This window comes from Triticum urartu, chromosome 5 (assembly GCF_003073215.2).
Source record: "Triticum urartu cultivar G1812 chromosome 5, Tu2.1, whole genome shotgun sequence".
Classification (NCBI taxonomy): domain Eukaryota; kingdom Viridiplantae; phylum Streptophyta; class Magnoliopsida; order Poales; family Poaceae; genus Triticum; species Triticum urartu.
In genome coordinates, this window is record NC_053026.1 from 131,045,422 (window position 1) to 131,053,190 (window position 7,769).

At 44.0% G+C, this 7,769-nt stretch overlaps 1 long non-coding RNA gene across 3 annotated transcripts; it reads left to right on the forward strand.

Annotated features, from left to right (window-relative positions):
* The first annotated feature begins 2,654 nt into the window (after positions 1–2,654).
* LOC125508181 lies at positions 2,655–5,036 on the forward strand. Of its 3 annotated transcripts, none has more exons than XR_007283236.1 (3): positions 2,655–2,770; positions 3,079–3,244; positions 3,990–5,036. It is a non-coding gene; the product is annotated as an uncharacterized LOC125508181 (long non-coding RNA). The 3 variants fall into 3 exon arrangements; XR_007283235.1 differs by lacking the exon at positions 2,655–2,770 and having other exon boundaries at positions 3,990–4,373; positions 4,661–5,036; XR_007283237.1 differs by lacking the exon at positions 2,655–2,770 and having other exon boundaries at positions 3,466–5,036.
* Positions 5,037–7,769: the final 2,733 nt, after the last annotated feature.

The window sequence follows — 7,769 nt, forward strand, 5'->3', positions numbered from 1 at the left end:
GAGATGCACCTGAAGGATGACATAAGACCGCTGATCCCAGTAGTTGCTGAGACTCAAGCTGATTTGCAAAATCGGTCTGAGGATCAACTCCTAGCTCGGCAGAATACTTCGGGACACAAAAAGCGGTGTGCAGAGTCCTCGAGACTCAGGTTGGGTGTGGCCGACCAACCTGAGGATCATAATCTTCTCGAAAACTATATTGCACTTAAATTTTCTGCATTGGATTGCCAATGCAGTAGCCCCCGAGACACTGGTCGGGTGGCAACACCAGATCAGGGGATCGATACGCCCCTTTAATATTAGTAAATGATAAGCCCGAAGCCCAGTAGCCCCGAGCCTTAATGCGGGCACGGGTGGCCGAATTAAGGATCGATATCCGTAATAAAATCACAAATTATGTGTAATGATCCTATGTACCCAAGTACTTTACATCATTAATGCTCGGATCCGCATTGTAAAAACTTTGTTGACCGACCATTGGCTTCCACCTCCTTGGCCAGCAGCCGAGGAGTGTTTGTCCTACTTTACAAAGCCTTTATGAGGGCAAAGATTTATGGCAAACAAGGCAATCCGGCCATACGGTTTTATAAACAAAGGTACGCGGAAATATATGTTCCAAAGAAAATAGTCCCGCTATCGGTTCCTTTCTTTGGGTTGTCATGCCGACCATGATCATGAAACCTCACCTCCGATCAATGCGGGAGGAAAATATTGAGGATTTAGTTCGGGGAAAGTTCCCGAACTCTATGGTAGTAATAAACCAAAATTTTCACTTCCGCCGTTGCCGACCAATGTGATCCTTTAAGATTGCTAGCTTTCGGCTTCACCCAGTCTAAGGTACTTACTCAGATAACCCGGTAGTAACAACCGTAGAGGTGCTCCCTTTACCACCTAGCCGAACAATCGGAAACGTAGGGGTAAGCACGGGAGCCAGGCAACCCAGCTTGGCCAAAATCTTAAGTCAAATTGATGCATATTTATGGCCTTATAACGATAATTACAGAAGGCAGCGCTTGTATACTGAATACAAATGATGGTGATATATGTTTATTTTTTGTATAATGATTGTATGTACCGAAGTACTTATATTATATCGGTGTTCGCCCAAACTTTAAAAGCGTCTTAACCGACCGTCGGCTTCTCCCTCTTCGGTCAAGGGCCGAAGAGTGTTATGTACTCCACCTGTCGAGTATATCGGCAGTGTTTCCGATAACCAGGCAACCAGGCCATAAGGCTGTAACAGACAAAGCGCGCTCAGGGAACTTATGCTATATTACACACGAAGTGTAAGAAGCATCTTCAAAGAAAATAGTACCCCCACCGATGCCTTTCTTCGGTGCTCATTATTACTATGAGACTTGTGCAATAGATTATTTGTACTCATGAGTTTCATTGTGTGCCGACCATGATTGAAAACAAAAAGAGTGCTAGCTTTCGGCTTCACCCAGTCTGAGGCCAGAGCTCGGATGACCCGGTCGTGGCAATCGCAGAGGTGCTCCCTTTACTCCCTAGCCGAACAATCGAGAACGTAGGGGTAAACACAGGAGCGAGGCAACCTAGCTTGCAAATCGCTTAGGTCAATATGGTGCATATTGTGGCATAATACACGAACAAGGAACGAAGCCGTACAAGTATTTAAAACAATAATGAGGCTAGCCAACTCATCTCCAGAAGGCTCCCCTGATTGGGCCATTCGTGGCCGTTAGATCAGGGTAAAAATCCCACCTCGGCTCTCCTCATCCGTTACATATTCACTGTGTGTTTCACCTTGCTGCTTCGTCGATGGAGTCGTGATGTGTTGGCTGGGTGCGGGGTGAAACGGTACGATTAATCATTCATTCCGAAAAGCCCATTGGTCACCCAAACCCCACAGCCACACGCCCCCGCCTCCTTCCTCCCTCACTCGTCTCAGCCACACGAACCCTAGCCGCCGCCCCACCCGCATTAAGCCTGCATCCCTGGTACGAGCTCTTCCTCCTCTGTCTATGTCTGCCCGAGCTCTTCCTCCTCCGTCCTCACATGCTCCACCCCGAGCCCCGCCTCTTCCACCCCACCCGGACTTTGCCTCATCCGTTCGCGCACTAGTTCAAAGGGCAGGGCCAGAGAGCCGTGGAGAGTCCTCGGGAGAGGAGAGGAAGGCAAAGGCAGAGCAGAGGAAATCAAGAAGGTCAGGGGGCGATGGAGGGAGCGCATGGCTGAACGAACCCAAGACGGCTAGCCCCCAACCCGCAGCTGCCACAATCCTCCCTCCTCACTTCCTCGTCAACACAGGCGCACGCGCCCCTCCCCTCTCCCTCCTTCCCGCAGCCCCGGGAGCTCCGCCATCGCATTCGACGAGATCCACCGCCTCCCCGAGGTCCTTATCCATCCCAGGTCACGAGGAAGCCGCTGAAGGAGGAGATCAGCTGGGCGTCACCGGCCGGAGAAGGAGGAGAGGCGCGGATGCCAACCAAGGAGGCAGATCGGCTTGCCTCTACTACACCGTGAGCGTAGCCGCTGCCTCTGCACCCACCTTGCTCGGCCATCATGGGAGGAGGCTCACCATCGAAGAGCAGCCGCATGTGCCACACCATTACAAGAGCTGCAGCCAGTAGGAGGTGATGATGCGTCGCCCCATTGACAAGAGCAGGGCGGCGGATTGGATCGAGGGTGCCTGCATGGCCACGCCACCACTGCCGCTTGGAGTCGCCTTGGGCGCCGCCTCGAGTGACCTCCATCCCCGCCCCAAGTAAACTCTACCACTGCCGCCAGGAATCTCGTCCCTGACGAGGTAACTTCCTCTGAATCACTGCTCTTACTGGTCTTCTTGCCCTGCTTATTACACGTGTGATGTGTGTGTGTGTGTGTGCTTGCTATTGCTGTGCTGCGTGTGTGCTTGCTTGTTATGTGTGTACTTGCTGGCTTGTTGCTCGGTGCTTTGTCTGGGTGTTGGGCTGCTGATGGCCTCAAGTTGATGCTTTGTTGTAATATTTGTATAATGTTTGTATCTTCTATGAAGCTACGAAGCTATGCTTTGTTGTATACTGACTTTGTTGCTTGCTGCGGTTGACCTGTTGATGTTGCTACTGTGCTGGCCAGGGGGTGAGTCAAGTGACATACAACACAAGAAATATTCAGTTATGAGGATTGAAGAAATTAATGATCATTCAGTCATTGAGGATTTGAGAAGAGGCATCAATGCTCCAGTAGAGGTGTTATTGAAGTTGTGGCTGTCAATAGTCCTTTTATTGATGCTAAGTACATGGTAAGGAAATAATGCTATATGATTTGCATATTTTTTGCTATGAGAACTTCTGCAACTGAAACTCAAAGTTTAGGTGTTGAACTCATAGTTTTGTAGTAGTTAGTTTTGTACTACTTTGTATCAAAATTGCATCATACCATGTTGCACTGTATTTCGAGCATAGAAAAATTACTTAACACCTAATTTTGCGCAATTGGGTTCCTACTTTTTTCTGTTATTAGGTGCAATGACAGAAATCATCCAGTGGGATGTTCTACTGCATCAGAATTTGACAAATTTAATTCTGCCATTATATTCTTCCCTTCACTGCTCAAGTTAACACCCCTCCTCCCATTTATTGGCCCATATGTTCAAGTATGAATCCACTCATGGCCCCTTTAAAGGATCCATTAAGATCGTGGATGATTCAGTATTGGAGATTAATACGAAAAGATCACAACCACGGGCGAAAGGTAAATATGCCAGGGTTAGCTAATTGTTTGCCATATTAGTGTGGTTGATATATATGTCGCGGTTTCTAAATATGCATGACATGTTGTGCTGAAATAAGGACATGTGAAGCAATGAAGTCACCAAGGTAACATTATTAGTTAATAATTGATTTATAGTTTAGAGCCCCATGTTTTTCGCACATTCATACGGACATATAATAGCTTATAAGCGCGCGCTTGTCGTACATCTCGAGTACTGCTTGTTCCTTCTCTTATTTTGATTCTTATGTTCACATGTTGATTTTTTGTCATAGAGGGAAAGGAGAAGTCTGAATGCGCCAACAAGTAGCGACCAATGAGCTGTCGTCTATGGATTGGCTAAGGGAGGAGTTGTCTTGTGCTGCAAGGGCATCTTGCAGATCGATTTCCTTGGTTTGATGTGTCTCAGATTCTAATTAGTATTTAATTTCCTTAGTTTTAACTTACAACCAGACAGAAATTGTTATTGCACCTGAATATTTGATTATGAATCTAAGTTATGGGAAATAGGTGGAGTAAGAGGAAATGAGGCGTTGTTAGATGGGTCCTTGCCACGGTTGCCCTGAGTTTTCGCATTGAAGCACCACTTTGTATGGCTAGCCTTCCATGGCTACATCGAGAGTCCCAATCTGCAGGCGAGCTCTTTTTTTCATCTGCAGGTTATGAGTCATCTCCACCTCAATGAGATTTAGTTTCCACATTAACGACTATAGGTTTCTTAATGTTTTGGAGTGGTCTACTTTCATTGTCTCCGGTTCAGTTGTGTATTTCTTTGCGCCCATGTTCGCTTCAGTATTCCCTTCCAATTCTCACACTATGGTTGTGGCTTCTTTATTTATGTTGGACTGTTCTGTGAATTGCCACCATGACACTTGTTGAAAATAGTGTTGTCGGGTGATAATCATTCTTGGCAGTGATTCTTGTTGTGGATGGGATATTGATGCAGATATACCACGAAGGGAAGATCTGCCTCACTGTGCACTTCAGGCGCGCACACACTAGTGATGGTATAGGATTGGCTTCCTGGTGGAATCAGGTGCGCGTCGTCCATGGTGGCCTGTCGTGGGTGTTGGTGGGCGGCTGGAGGCGGCTGTAGCAGGTCGATTTATCTGACTACTGAAAATGAGCTTCAGAATATCTGTAGAACATAGCCCACTTCCAGCCAAATATCAATTATGATAAATCCACCATGTACCATGATCATTTGAACAGTCTTGCTTAAGTTTATGTTAGCCCTGTATGCTAATTTGAGGAGATTGTTAACTTTAAGGTGTGAACATTTATAAAATGATAATTGTACCATTTTTTGGGATTTTGTGATTCCTATGGAATTAAGAGGTCATCTATTAGCCTATCCCTATTTGTAACTAGGAGAACGCCCGTGCGTTGCTACGGGCTATAATGCATACAAATGAAATAAATAAGTGATTAAGATCATCTTCAAGGTGGAAGCTCATTTCTTCATCATACGTTTGGGTGTTTGAAATTTGAACATAGAAACGGCGCATCACAGAATTTGACGTATACCCAAGAAAAAAAACTAAAACAATGATCTGGGTTAACTAAAATGTCCTCCTTCCATAAATTTACTTCGTTCCATTTTTATTTTTAAAATCAACCCCTCCTTTATTAATTGGCTACAATTGTAGCATCAGAGACAATAAGAGGAATAATAGCCATCGGGGCTGGCTACTTTATTGTTCCCTCTATATCAATGTTCAAAAACAATATGACTGAAATCTAAAGACATGAAATAACAATCATCAAAGATCGTGCTGTCCACCGAAGATGAGTATTCCTCTTTGAGTGCTAAAATCACCTCCAAGCTATCTGAATTTACTTCAATTTTGCTGCACCCAGCTGTGCGGGAGAGGTTTAGGCCAAACCTAACTGCAATTGCTTCTGCTATGAAAGCATCATAGCAGATTTCAAGTTTTTCATTTGCTGCAGCTATAAACTTACCGTTGTGGTCTCTGATGACAACACCTATAGAGCCTTCAATTTACTTCGTTCCATTATGCCATGCACATTGCTACGATTACTTGCGCTATACAAATTTAAATGTAGCATATGCTTGGTCCGGAACGGTAATCATGGTTACTCGCTTGAACCACGTCCCTCCATGGGCACCTCACACACTGCTTATCCCCACAAGCCATGGCCATATGACAACAAATCATATTGTCGGTCCAAGGAGAAACCCCATGGCGGCATGCCTCTGCAAGTAGCACATTTCAGAGAGCTCTTCCATGTCTATGGAGATGAGGGAGAATCGGGATATGTACCTCCATTGCCGGTGTCTCTCTGCCCTCCCTATGTCACCGTTCATTACCTAGGTTAGCAAGCGCCTAGATTAGACGATGGTGAGTCACATCTTAGTCCTTCCTACTTCCTTAGAGCTTTCATCTCCACCTTGTTTCCGGTCGTTCGCTTATACAACCCCCTAGCTTGAAGGAAGTCTTCGGGCATTTGAATGTTCCTGCTCATTTTGAGCAGTACTTTGGTCATCAAGTCCATGAATATAACTTAATTTTATTTTTTAAAGCTTAGCACTCAATTTAGATACTCCGAATAGTACATATTTTTCGTAAGTAGACTAATTCAGGTACAAACTTCTTTTAGGGGAGCACAAACTTAATCTGAGCACATCACTTAATAGCAAAATGGTTTACTTTTTGTTTCAAGAAGAAGAAAAATACTGTGTGCAAGTTAATGTGATCAAGGCATTGGTATTGGTCACCCTATAGTACACCTAACAGGATACAACGAAGAAATCAAATACACTCGTTTAGCCAATTGCTTATACACAAGAATCTCTAGTAGGTCACTTGTTTGTATCACTTGATGTCAACTAATCTCTTTTAAGTGCAAGTCTCTCCACAAAAATAGAGATTTTAGCAGACAATCTTTCAAAAGGAATAGAATATCATATGCAAATGCATGTCATGTGAGAGGACAAAGAAACTTATGGAGCATGTTTCTTGAGCATCTTTCATAGAGGGGAGTTCCCTCAAAAGAATTGAACCTGCTGTTGTGAAGTCCTAATGTTCATACTCATACAAGAAACAATCATAATGGTTGTGTGCTAGAAGATACAGAGTATAGTTATAGAAGATCAGTCCTTAAAATGCATATTCAAACCACAGGTTTCGCAAAAAGAGAACTCTATAGGAGCCCAGGAGCTTGAGAAATAAAAGAGGCATTCATCATAACAAAACACACTTATTTAAATGATTCGAGCTGTATTCTGGGTCTGATTGCATGCTGCTGCTCCTGTTTAAATGGTTCGAGCAAGTATAACGTCTCTAGGTGCTCGCCAACCATGGCCAAGCCATCGCAAGCAATGCCGCTCCAACTACCAAGGCAATAGGACCAGACCTTCAAAATGCACAACTCATCAGCTCTTTATCTCACCAAGTCACCATGGATAAAGCCTATGACTCAATGATGCCGCTCCAACTATTAATGCAATAGGACCAGACCTGCAAAACACACAACACTCATCAGCAATTTAACTCACCAAGGATAAAGCCTCTGACTGAATTATATATAAACTGAAATCACATAATGATAACAGCAGTCAGCATAACCTTGAGTGCCATTGATCGCATTTCAGAACACGCAAAAGCCTCATTCAGTGAAAAATCTAAAGAACAAAAAAACAACAACATGACCTGCTTAATAACCTAAAAGATACTATATCATTTTTGTCCATCACGGGCCTTCAACTTATGTATTCCTTAGTTGATCTACTCATCGATTTGTGTTTCCTGAGGTATGTATAATTATTTGAAAGATCATCCATGCATGATGTATGAGTTGGCCATGACGGAAAGAATAGTTATATCAGAGTTAAGAAAGACGAATGAATAAATCAAGCTTGGGCTACGCCACTCAAAACATAGTCTGTGTCATATTCAATTAGGATGACATTAACTACCCAGAGTCTCCTCATCTAGTATCGGGATGGATAGCAGTTAATGCAGATATTAACCCCGATCTTGGATGGTAAATTATATTTTGGACTCCTTTCAACTATGAAACCAAGGAAAAAA